The sequence below is a fragment of the Dermochelys coriacea genome, chromosome 3 (assembly GCF_009764565.3).
Source record: "Dermochelys coriacea isolate rDerCor1 chromosome 3, rDerCor1.pri.v4, whole genome shotgun sequence".
In the NCBI taxonomy this organism is placed as follows: Eukaryota; Metazoa; Chordata; order Testudines; family Dermochelyidae; genus Dermochelys; species Dermochelys coriacea.
In genome coordinates this window covers 148,577,737-148,590,333 of record NC_050070.1, presented here as the reverse complement: position 1 = coordinate 148,590,333, position 12,597 = coordinate 148,577,737, and the positions used below count along the sequence as shown (strand labels likewise).

The following is a 12,597-nucleotide window of genomic DNA, read 5'->3' as shown; positions in this document are numbered from 1 at the left end:
GATGCAGTGGGTTTGTAGTTAGAAGATTTTTACATTGAGGTGTTCCCTTTACTAACATGACAGTCACAGGGATCAGGAAAATCTTTCTCTGGCAGATGCTGCATACAACAATTCTGCAAGCTGGTAATCCCCTTGCTGACTGCAGTGCCCTGACAGAAAATGATTAAGGCAAGATGCACAAAGTACTGAGTTCAAAAAGTCTCATTAGTTCTAGCTTGTAATATGCTGAGAGAAATAGAGGGACATTTCATACAACCATGATTGCTTTAAGAATAATTTTGCAGCTTTAACGCTGCTCTGGAAAATAATGGATTTCCATATGAATTTTAAAAGTACACCACATTGTTAAGGAGTACAAAAGTGTGACTAATTCACTTTTCCAAAACAAAAAAATAGAAATGATACAGGGATGTGCAATTGCATATTATCTCAAATGAATTGCATGTGAAGAACATTAAGGGCAAATAGGTTTTTTCCTTTTATTTGTGTAGGTCATATGTTACCACCCTTGAGACATTGTTGATTTGAAGTACATTTTTCAGAGGTTTGAATTCCATTTAACAATGTCTCTTTAAGAGTAGCAGGGAGGGCAGAAGCATGGGTGATAGTTCAGACTGAGCAGACTTACTAGCTGTGCTAGTTTAAGATATGTGAAAAGATGTTTTTTGGCAACCTGGAAAGTACTGCAGGAGTTTAAGAGAATAAGGCTTCAAAATAAAAGACAGTATCTATTACATGTCCTAAGTGGTCATGAATGATGGGCATTAGTTACAGAAGAAGAGGACCATTCCTGAAAATATGGAAGAAGTGTGGCAAGACTAAGGGGAATACAGAAAGCAATATTGGATGTTAAGAGATTATTTCTGGTGAGATGAAGAGGATGAGTGAATAGAAAATCCATAGCTGATAGAGGGGAAGGTGTCATGTAAGGAGACAGGACACATTAATAAAATAGTTCAACAACAGTCTTTTAAATATCTGAGCAAGGGGAGTTCACACCATGTGTACCTTGAAGTTTCTGGGGCAGATACTGTGTTGTGTCTTCTGAGAGAGAGAGAGAGAGAGAGCGCACAGAAGTCACAGTGTGGGGAAGGGGTGATAAAATGGCTTTACGCCATCCGTATGCTGACTGACTGCCCCAAGGGCTGCTCTAAATTAAGGCAGTGTCCCTAGGGTGCCTATGGATTTCTCTGCAGCGCAGAATCCTCCATAGCATTCAGCATTACAGGCATGCCACTTCCCACTCTTATCCTCCCCCTCTCACTTACTGCTATGCCACAGTCTATTACAAGTTGATTAAGTTCACAAACTCATCAGGAGATAAGAGACCATGAATTGCACAATCAGAACTAAAATGCAAAATTAATTTCTGGGATTTAGCATTCCTGAAATAAGTATCTCACTCACATAGAAACCTATAAAGCTATCAAGAAATCTGCTGGGTGGGTGGGAGAGGGAAGAGAAAAAAAATACATTATGATTGTGGTTTGTGAGGTGCTCAGATACAGTGATGATTGGTTTCAGAGTAGCAGCCGTGTTAGTCTGTATTCGCAAAAAGTAAAGGAGTACTTATGGCACCTTAGAGACTAACAAATTTATTAGAGCATAAGCTTTCGTGAGCTACAGCTCACTTCATCGGATGCATTTACAAGTGAGCTGTAGCTCACGAAAGCTTATGCTCAAATACATTTGTTAGTCTCGAAGGTTCCACAAGTTCTCCTTTTTTCTTTAAATAAAACTTTATTGATGTTGGTCAGTAAAATATGTTAAAAATATTAATAAAAAGCTTTCTACAGAGAAGAAAATTAACAGGTATAGAATGAGTGGGGAAAAAACCAAGAACAAAACAAGTTTAAAGTCTGAAGTGACCCACGCTAATGATCAAGGAGTTTGTGCAAAAGATTTAAGAATTATTTAATTAATTGTTTTAGAGAAACAAACAAGCAGCTCCATAGAGCTAATTGTTTTATTAGTTAGGAAGGCAATATAAAGCATACTCAGTCAGAACATCCTAACTGAAAAAATACCATCTATATCTGCAGCTGATGAGTAGAACTTCATACTTGAGAGGAAATGAATGAAACAATTTCATTTTATTTTACCTGGCTTAAGTGTTATTTTCTGTCCTTGAATTAGCAAAACTAATCACACTAAAAACTGTTTCTGGTAAAAGAGGAAAAGAACCATGTACCGCTACAGGGGCTGGAACCTGAGGGATCTGATTTCTAAATCGCTTTATCTATCTAGGTATTTATACCAAGCTGATCACTGTAAGCCATTTTGCACTGGCTTCAAGAGGGGTAATTTCAGCAGAATCTGAACTGAAAGGGAAGCGTTGTCTTATTTTCATAGAGGCTGAATATAAAGATAAGCATTCTGGGAAGTAGTAGTTCTGGATAATTACAAAATAGAACATTCTTTTGTAGAATTATCAATTGCTATGCATGCATTTTATTTTCCTTATCTGTTCTCAGTAAAGTTAGTACAAATGGGTGGATGGAGATATCTGTACTCTTGCTAGTCCTTTTAGGGTATGTCTATTCTGCAATTAAAAACCTGTGGCTGGCTTGTGCCAGCTGACTCAGGCTCGTAGGGTTCGGGCTGTGGGTCTCTTTAATTGCAGTGTGAACTTCTGGGCTCAGCCTAGAGCCTGGGCTCTGGGACCTTCCCACCTTTCAGGGTCCTAGAGTCCAGGCTCCAGGCTGAGCCATGAAGTCTATACTGCAATTAAACAGCTGCTTAGCTCAAGCCCTCCAAGCCTGAGTCAACTGGCATGAGCCAGCTGCAAATGTCTAAATGTAGTGTAGACATACCCTTAGATAACTGATAACTGTGGTAACAGTTAAAGAATCTGGGAAATCGGAAAAGCAGTTTTGATCATTCTGTTCCTTTAAATTTTATATATATTCCACTTTAAATTGTCCATCACATACCTTTCAAAGATCCCAGAGAATTTTGACATGGATTCAAGCTTAGCAGCATCATATTGCATAGCAATATTACCATATGTGTATTATGTTTTTTTTTCAGAAAGGCACATTAATCTTAAAAATTAATAAAATTAACTTTTTAGCAAGATTAAGTATATCCATTCCATTTAAAGGAAGCAATGCCTTATCCAGTTTATACTACAAAGAAGTTTATTATTCATAAGTTACTTTGGGAGGCAATGTTTCCTAGGAGGTAGAGCACAGGACTGGGACTCAGGGCACATGAGTTGTCTATTCCCAGCTCTGCCACTGGCCTGCTGGCTCACCTTGGGCATGATACTTTATCTCCCTGTGCTTCAGTTTCCTCATCGATAAAATGGGGATAGTACTGACCTCCTTTGTAAACAGCTTTGAAATATATGGATGAAAAGTGCTATGTAAGAGCCAGGCATCATCATCATCAATTTATTATTCCGTTTGTACTTGATTGAATAACATGTGAACCAGTGTCAAACTATCACATGGTTAAAATCTGTATCAAATGTCACATTTTCTGTAGAACAGTACAAAATTACTCCAGTAGCCTCAGACTAGATTTCTCTGTCATTTCTTACAGGAGTACATAAGCTGTGATCTGCAAGAGCATTTACACCAATTACAAAGCCATTGAGAAATCAGAGCACAAGAAGCTGTTTAAGGTACAATGGAACTTATTTAAATATTTTAAAGTAAATAGTATAGTTAATATTTGGAACAAATTGCTAGTATGTAGATTTTAAATATGTACAAAATGCTCTATTTAATAATAGTTAATGCTAACCGCTTTGTATGTTCCAGGAGTTTTATAAACATTAGCTAATTAATAAGTTTCTAACTTATTGAACGTGGAGTAGATTCTCTGCCTGGCTGTGCTCTCTTTCCAGGCAGAGAAAGAGAGTACAAAAAGGGAGAACACTTTCAGCAACCTGCAGCTGGAGATCCTCAGTAGATACAAAATTGGTGTAATCTGGATTGGGCTGCAGTCATGGGTGGGGAGAAACATGGCCAGAGCACACTGTATACCAGAGGTGAAACCCTGTAAGTTTTGCCTTTAACGTCAGGGGGGCCAGGATTTCATCCCAAGTATCTTCAGCTGATGGACAGTCCTTTGGGACTGGACAGAGAATCAGGGAGTCACTCCTAATACTCTCAGTCTCCCTTCTCTCTGCCCTGTCAAACAAAAATTGGTTGAAGTAGAGAACCTGGTCTGGTATGGTTTTTAATGTGCATGTTCTTGATTCATTCTGGAGTCACACACACAAGTTACTTAACTATAAACAGGATTATTGAAAGGACAAAACACAAAAGGGGAAGACACCAATTTCCCCTAAAGCCTTGCTGAAAAATCTTTTAGAAGGACATTTAGGTTGTATATATGACACATCACAGCCCTTCTGTTTTCTGTGATGCCAGATGTATATTTATATTGCCAGACTGCTGTAGGAATTCAGTAACTGGCCAATGTTTGGATAAGTGGATAAGGACTTGCTCAGGCTACATCATTTATTTATATGTGAAATAAAATGATGTTTCTATCATATATTATTGCTATATTTAAGCACATCTACGTACATGACCAAATCACATACATAGCCAAGTTTAGGGGGGAAAAGGCATAATATAGAATATGTAGAACCCGCTGTGTTTTACATTTGATGTACCTGCATATAATATGCCAAAATTGCTTCTCAAAGAAACAGTACTTTAAAAGGTTCAATATATTAATCATCCTTCAGTGTTCATTTTTCTTTAGTTTCAGTCCTGTAAATATCAGGGAACCTTATAAGCAGCTGGAGTTAGGATTTTATTCTAGAAGTGTCCTGGGCATTTATTGTTCCAAAGTTACGCTATGTCTATGTCCATTCAGACACTGAGGGGCGTGGTGTGTGGAACCTATCTTTATGGTATTCCGATACATTTTACAGAAATAAAAGCAGACTATTTTTGTGAACAGTTGGCACCAATCACACCCACCTCTAGGTAACCTTCATTGCCAAACAATGTTCCAAAAGAGGAAATTTATTACAGCACCTATTTAAGTATTCTAACATCATTCCGTCAAGGCCATAAAGTGATTTACATGGACCAATGTATTACCTCTGCTTTTAGACAAAATGAGTTTATTATGATTAATGATTTTACCATGACTATAAGAGGAACTTAAAATGACGTAGCCATTTACAATAAAATGACCTATATTTTTACATTCTTCCTCCTTATTCTTTACTTTTCATTTCATTTATTGAAGAAATAAACTATTTTACAGTAAGATATGCAAAGAATGATTTACCACTGAAACAAGGTTAATATACTCAAAAAAGAAAAGGAGTACTTGCGGCACCTTAGAGACTAACAAATTTATTTGAGCATAAGCTTTCGTGAGCTACAGCTCACTTCATCAGATGCTTTCGGTGGAAAATACAGTGGGGAGATTTATAAACACACACAGAGAACATGAAACAATGGGTTTTATCATACACACTGTGAGGAGAGTGATTGCTTAAGATGAGCTATTACCAGCAGGAAGGAGGGGGGGAAAGGAGGAAAACCCATTATTTCATGTTCTCTGTGTGTGTATATAAATCTCCCCACTGTATTTTCCACCGAATGCATCCGATGAAGCGAGCTGTAGCTCACGAAAGCTTATGCTCAAATAAATTTGTTAGTCTCTAAGGTACCACAAGTACTCCTTTTCTTTTTTGCAAATATGGACTAACACGGCTGCTACTCTGAAACCTGTTATTATGCAAGTTTAATATACTGTAACCATAGTTGTACGATGACTGAGTAACCAGTACTATAAGAGAAAAAGAGAAAAACTTCAGTTTAAATTTCAAAGTTCTGTAAAATCAGGCATAGGCAGAATGGAGCTTATTATGTGTTGTGATGATAAGTTGATGAAGCTGTTTAAAAACATTGGGGATTCACAGATGTATTAGAAAGAGAACAAAAAGGAAATAATCCCTTCTGATATATACTTTATATTACACCTGTTACTTTTTAAGTCTTCCAAGTGACTGAATGCTTGGTCTATCTTCATGCTCAGATGCCATCTATCTGGCTTTAGAGGTAGAGACGATGAGAAGGGGTCAAAAAGGTCATCTATTACTTAGGACAGTACTCGTAATAAAGTCTTCACACTCAAGAGAATTGGTTTTATTCTACTTTATATGATATTTCCAAATTTACTGCAACAGTAGCAGAGTAAGATGTTTGTTTCATAAAGGATTATAGTGTCTACTAAGAAACCAGCAAAAGACCTTACAGGCAGAAGATTAAAGTTCCCGAATAAGGACTAATCCTTTTGGTTTGGACTGAATCTGGTGGATATAAGAATGTTTGAAAGAAAAACTATTCCAGTATATTTTGGATTAATGGAAGAGGTGTTACGGAATTGCCAAATGAACTCTGCAGTTTATTGCTATGTAGATTTCTTAACTAATAGAACATTTTAGTATGTTTAGAGTCAGACATTGCCTGATTTAGTCAGTTTGTCAATGAGGTAATGAGTTTAGCACAATAAGAATTCAAGAACTCATTTTATTTTATGGTTACACAATTGATTTGTGGTTACTTTTGTGTTGCTACCAATTGTGTTTTAATATCACTCAGAATGTATAAAATCAATATCAAAATGACCCTTTGTAGTTAATAAGCGCTTACACAGAGTCTATAAGTGAAAGCGTGGCTCTGTTGATGTCAACAGCAAAATTTCCATTGACTGCAATGGGACCAAGTTTCACCCTGGGTGCATTCTTGGTGTGAGCAGGCTCTCATAACGGTGCCTGCTTCTCTTTGTTTTTGCTTACCTGTTAGAGCTACTTCCTTTAGATACGAGTTCTGCTTCGATGTGAGTATTTGCAATTACCAGTGGTGTATACAAGGTCTACGTGCAGTGCTTACTTCTTGATACTACAGTTACCAAGAACCATTTTGAGAGTAGTTAGTAGGAGGTGAACATTCATGTCCACATAGCCTTCAAAAAAAATGGACAGACTGGATACGTATGGCATCACAGAAACTTGGTGGGATAATTCACGTGATTGGAATATTGGTATAGAAGGGTACGTACGGCTCCTTCAGGAAGGACAGGCAGAGAAAAAAGCATGGATGTGTTGCCTTGTATATCAAAGATGATAGTAGGACCTGTTGAAAGTCTCTGGGTAAGAATAAAATGGGGATGAAGAAAAAAAGCGTGATGTCATATAGGAGTCTACTGTAGACCTCCTGACCAGGAAGAAGAGGTGGATGAGATTTTTTTTTTTAATACAACTAACAAAATCATCCAAAACACAGGACCTGATGGTGAGGGGGGACTTCATCTGCCCAGACATCTGTTGGGAAAATAATAAATCAGGGCACACATTATCCAACAAGTTCTTGGAATGCGTTGTAGATTATTTTTTATTACAAAAGGTAGAGAAAGCAATTAGAGGAGATGTGCTCTTGATTAGGTTCTGACAAATAGGGGAACTAGATAAGACTCTGAAGGTGGAAGGCAGGTTGGGTGAAAGTGATCATGAAATAATAGCATTCATAATTCCAAGGGAGTGGTTTTCAAACTTTTTTATGGGGACCCAGCTGAAGAAAATTGTTGATGCTTGTGACCCAACAGAGCTGGGGATGAGGGTTATGGAGTATGGGAGGGGCTTGGGGCAGAGGGTTGGAGTGCGGGGGTGAGGGCTGTGGGGGTGGGGCCGGGAATGAGGGGTGTAGGAGGGGGCTCTGGCTTTGGGCAGGGGTTTGAGGTGCAGGAGGGAGTCAGGGCTCTGGGATGGGGCCAGGGATGAGGGGGTTGGGGTGCAGGAGGAGCTCTGGGTTTGGGGGGGCTCAGGGCTGGGGTGTGGGAGGGGGTCAGGGCTCTGGGGTGGGGCCAGGGATGAGGGGTGCAGGAGGGGCTCTGGGTTTGGGGGGGCTCAGGGCTGGGGTGCAGGAGGGGGCAGGGCTCTGGGGTGGGGCCAGGGATGAGGGGTTTGGGTGCAGGAAGAGGTTCCAGGTTTGGGAGGGCTCAGGGCTGGGGTGCAGGAGGGGGCAGGGCTCTGGGGTGGGGCCAGGGATGAGGGGTTTGGGTGCAGGAAGAGGTTCCAGGTTTGGGAGGGCTCAGGACTGGGGCAGGGGATTGGGGTTGGGGTGCGGGCTTACCTCCGGCGGCTCCCGGAGCTGGGGTGCAGAGGCAGGCTTCCCAGAAGCAGCCAGCAGTAAGTCTGGCTCCTAAGTGGAGGCGCGCAAGTGACTTTGCGTGACTTTCACCCGCAGGCACTGCCCCCTGACCCCAGTGCTCGGTGCGGGGACAGTGTGCGGAGCCCCGTGGCTGCCCCACCTAGGAGCTGGAGCTGCTGCTGGCTGCTTCCAGGGTGCAGCTCGGTGTTGGAGCAGGTAGGCACTAGCTGGGCAGCATCGCCAACAGGACTTTTAACGTCACGGTTGGCGGTTCTGACCAGAGAGACCCAGTGCCTGACATGCTGCGACCCAATACTGGGTCACAACCTGAATTTTGAAAAATGCTGTTCTAATGAATGGTAGGAGGGAAAACAGCGGACTTCAAGAAGGCAGATTTTAGCAGACTCGGAGAACTGGTAGGTAAGATCCCACGTGAAGCAAGTCTAAGGGAAAAAAAGGAGAGCTGACAGTTTTTTAAAGAGACATTATTACAAGTACAAGAACAAACTATCCCAATGCATAGGAAAGATAGAAAGTATGGTAAGAGGCCACCTTGGCTTAACCAGAACTTCAGTGACCTGTAACTCAAAAAAGAGATGTACAAGAAGTAGAAACCGGGTCATATTACAATGAATATTAAAAAAAAAAAAAAAAAACCCAAGCGTGCAGGGAAAAATTAGAAAGACCAAGGCACAAAATAAGGTTAAACTAGGTAACAGTATAAAGGTAACAAGAAAGCATTTTACAAATACATAAGATGTGAAAGGAAGACCAGGTACAGTGTAGGCCCATTACTAAATGAGGAGGGAAAGACAATAACAGAAAACATAGCAATGGTCAAAGTGATAAATGCCTTTGTTTCCTTTTTCACCAAAAACGTTAGCAGTGCCTGGATGACAAACATAGCAAACATCAGTGTAGATGGAATAGGGTCTGAGACTAAATAGGAAAAGAACAAGTAAAAAATTACTTAGAAAAGTCAGATGTCTTCAATTCAGCAGGGCCTGATGAAATACATCCTAGAATACTTAAGGACAGGGCTGAAGAGATCTCTGAGCAATTAGTGATTATCTTTGAGAACTCCTGGACAACGGGAGAGAGCCCAGAGGACTGGAAAAGGGCAAATATAGTACTTATCTATAAAAAGGGGAATAAGGACAACCCAGGAAATTATAGACCAGTAAGCTTAACTTTAGTACCCAGAAAGATAATTGATTGATTATTTGCTCCATCTCTAAGCACCTAGGGGGAAAAAAAAAAAAGAATAAGTAACTGTCAACGTGGATTTGTCAAGAACAAATCCTGGCAAACCAACCTAATAGCCTTCTTTGACAGGGTAACAAGCTTTGTGGATGGGCACGGGGAAGCAGTGGATTTCATATAGCTCAACTTTAGTAAGGCGTTTGATACTGTCTCACATGACTTCATAAACAAACTAGAAAAATATAGTCTAGATCAGGGGTTCTCAATCTTTTTGTTTCTGAGGCCCACCTAACATGCTATAAAAACTCCATGGCCCACCTGTGCCACAATAACTGGTTTTCTGCATATAAAAGCCAGGGCCGGTGTTAGTGGGTAGCAAGCAGAGCAGTTGCCAGGAGCCCCATGCCACAGGAGCCCCCACGAAGCTATGTTGATCAGACTTCGGTTTCAGCCCTGGGTTGTGGGACTCAGGGCCCTGGGCTTCAGCCCCATGTGGTGGGGATTCAGCTTTCTACCCTGGGCCCCAAACAAATCTAATGTTGGCACTGCTTGGTGGACCTCCTGAAACCTGCTCGTGGCCCCCCCAGGGGGCCCCAGACCCCTGGTTGAAAACCACTAGTTTAGATGAACTGTCCAAAAGATGGGTGCATAACTGGCTGGAAAACCTTACTCAGACAGTAGTTATCAATGATTCAAAATCGATCTGGAAGGGCATATTGACTGGGGTGCCACAGGGATCTGTTTTTGAGCTGGTACTATTCAATATCTTCATAAATGATTTGGATAATGACATAGAGAGTATACTTATAAAGTTTGCGGACTATACCAAGCTGGGAGGAATTGCAAGCACTTTGGAGGATAGGATTAGAATTTGAAATGGTCTGAATTAAATGAAAAGAAATTCAGTAATGACAATTACAAAGTAATACAGTTCGGAAGGAATAATCAATTGCACACATACAAAACGGGAAATGCCTGCCTAGGAAGAAGTACTGCAGAAGAGGATGAAGGGTCATAAACTAAATATGAGTCAACAATGTAATACTGTTGCAAAAAAAAAAAAAAAAAAAAAGACCATCATTCCAGAATGTATTAGCAGGAGTGTTGTAAGCAAGACTTGAGAAGTAATTCTTCCACTTTACTCAGCACTGATAAGGCCTCAACTGGAGCACTGTCTCCAGTTCTAGGTACCACACTTCAGGAATGATGTGGACAAATTGGATAAAGGCCAGAGGAGAGCAACAAAAATGATAAAAGGCCTAGGAAAACATGACCGAGTAGGAAAGATTAAAAAAAATGGATTTGTATAGTCTGGAGAAGAGAAGACAGATGGAGTACATGAGAACAGTCTTCAATTAAGAAAAAGGTTGTTATAAAGATGTGTGATAAATTGTTCTCCTTATCCACTGATGACCGGACAAAAAGTAATCGGCTTAAATTGCAGCAAGGGAGATTTTGGTTAGACTTCAGTAAAAACTTCCTAACTGGAAGGGTAGTTAAGCACTTAAATTATCTAGGGTTGTGGAAGCGCTGTCATTGGAGGTTTTTAAGAACAAGACAAACACCTGTCAGGGATGGTCTATGATACTTAGTCCTGCCTCAGTGTAGGGGATGATGACCTATTGAGTTCCCTTCCAGTCCTACATTTCTAAGATTTCTAAGTGTAGTACTCCAAGACAAGAAAGTGACAGTCTGTTTCTGTGAAGGCGTTATCTACTGTCATGTTCTGTGCTGATCAAATTGCACACTATAATTGTATGTCTCGTGGATCTGGACATTGAAATTTTATGAATATCTTGTCAGTCTTGTGGACTTCATATTGCTCTAGGTTATAGGAGAAAAACAACAGGGTGAATTCTCCCGCAGTGAGACGGTTAGACACATGTCTTATTGTTAAGTTAAAATTAGTGATATTCTTGCCTTTCTTCCATAAAATCTTTCAGTAATTATTGATTCTAAAAAAATGTTTCCTCCACTGGTATCTTAGGGCACACTGCAAAAAAACACCCATAGCAGAAAGTCTTAGAGCCCAGATCTATAGACTTGGGCTTGCTATAGCACTAAAAATAGCTTTGTAAATATTCCTGCTTGGTCTGGAGCTCAGGCTCTGAGGCCCAATGCCCCGGACCACAGAGCCTAAGCAAGAACATCTACAAAGCTATTTTTAGTGACGTAGCACCAGCCCAAGTCTTTAGACCTGAGCTCTGAGACACGTGGCTGCAGGAGGTTTTTTTCAGTTAGAAATATACCCTGGGGTCCCCAGTAATATTCTGAGAGCTGGCAGAGACCTGCTTACTCTGTGTAGGTTCCTAGTGTGCTGAGAGACTTCAAATACCTTGAGAGGAATGGGACACAATGTTGACAGACAGACATTCACATTTTTAGTGCCTTGGTTGTGGGGGCCTCTGGAGCCATGAGACCAGCTGGGCCTTTGCTACATATTATTAGTGCTCTGAATATGGCTTTAGCCAGGGAGACCAAACTTCTCAGTCAATCCCATGGGAAGCTCAACAGGTATGTTGGTTTTCTATTGAAATAAATCTGTTCTTGAAACCTACAACTAACCCATGGACCAAGCAAGTAAACTTTGAGGGTTATAATAGGGAATTGGAACTTCCAAGAAATACGTAGGAGAAGTTGGGTGAGTTTCTTGAGAGAACATTTATGGAACAAATTAAATCTGATAAAAAGATAAGGCTAGGATGACCACTTACCTCCACTTGTCAATGAGACTTCCTGGAATATCGACATCAGCCATGGGTTTAATGCTTAGGTAACACTACAGAACGAATGCTCATTTGCTGGTATACCATGCTGCACAGTGCTGGGATGCTGTGTCATTGGAGCCTGACTTCTGAAAAAACGAGGCTACAATTACATGCAGATCGTGGAGGGTGGGATGCTAAATGCTGTACTGTTGCATTAATGGAGCTTGGGTGCATGGAGGATGACAGCAATGGGATGTGGAAAAAGTGAGCTGTCATGAAAAATGGAAAGTCTGTGCATGTTGAGAAGTATGCTCTACCGTAAGAGGTGCCATCTAAAGATGGACAGAACACTGACAAATCTCTTGGCTACCATATTCAGTGCCTAAAAAACTCATCCAGAAGTAGAGATGTCTTTAATCAGAATATAAAAGTTAAACAAGGAAACTACAAGGCAGTATTTAAAGCTGTCAGTGAAAATGTGTTTAAAAGCAACAGTCAGAGTAAAATCTCCAGGAAACGCAACCTGTTTGAAATTAATTTACAAAGGAGTATTTTAA

At 40.5% G+C, this 12,597-nt stretch overlaps 1 long non-coding RNA gene across 1 annotated transcript in view; it reads left to right on the top strand.

The window, feature by feature from the left end:
* Positions 1-3,631, top strand: part of LOC122459453 — a 32,973-nt gene extending 29,342 nt beyond the window's left edge. The window contains exon 3 of the long non-coding RNA XR_006280160.1: positions 3,547-3,631. This is a non-coding gene — a long non-coding RNA (uncharacterized LOC122459453). The remainder of the gene's footprint in view (positions 1-3,546) is intronic.
* The last annotated feature ends 8,966 nt before the right edge of the window (positions 3,632-12,597 follow it).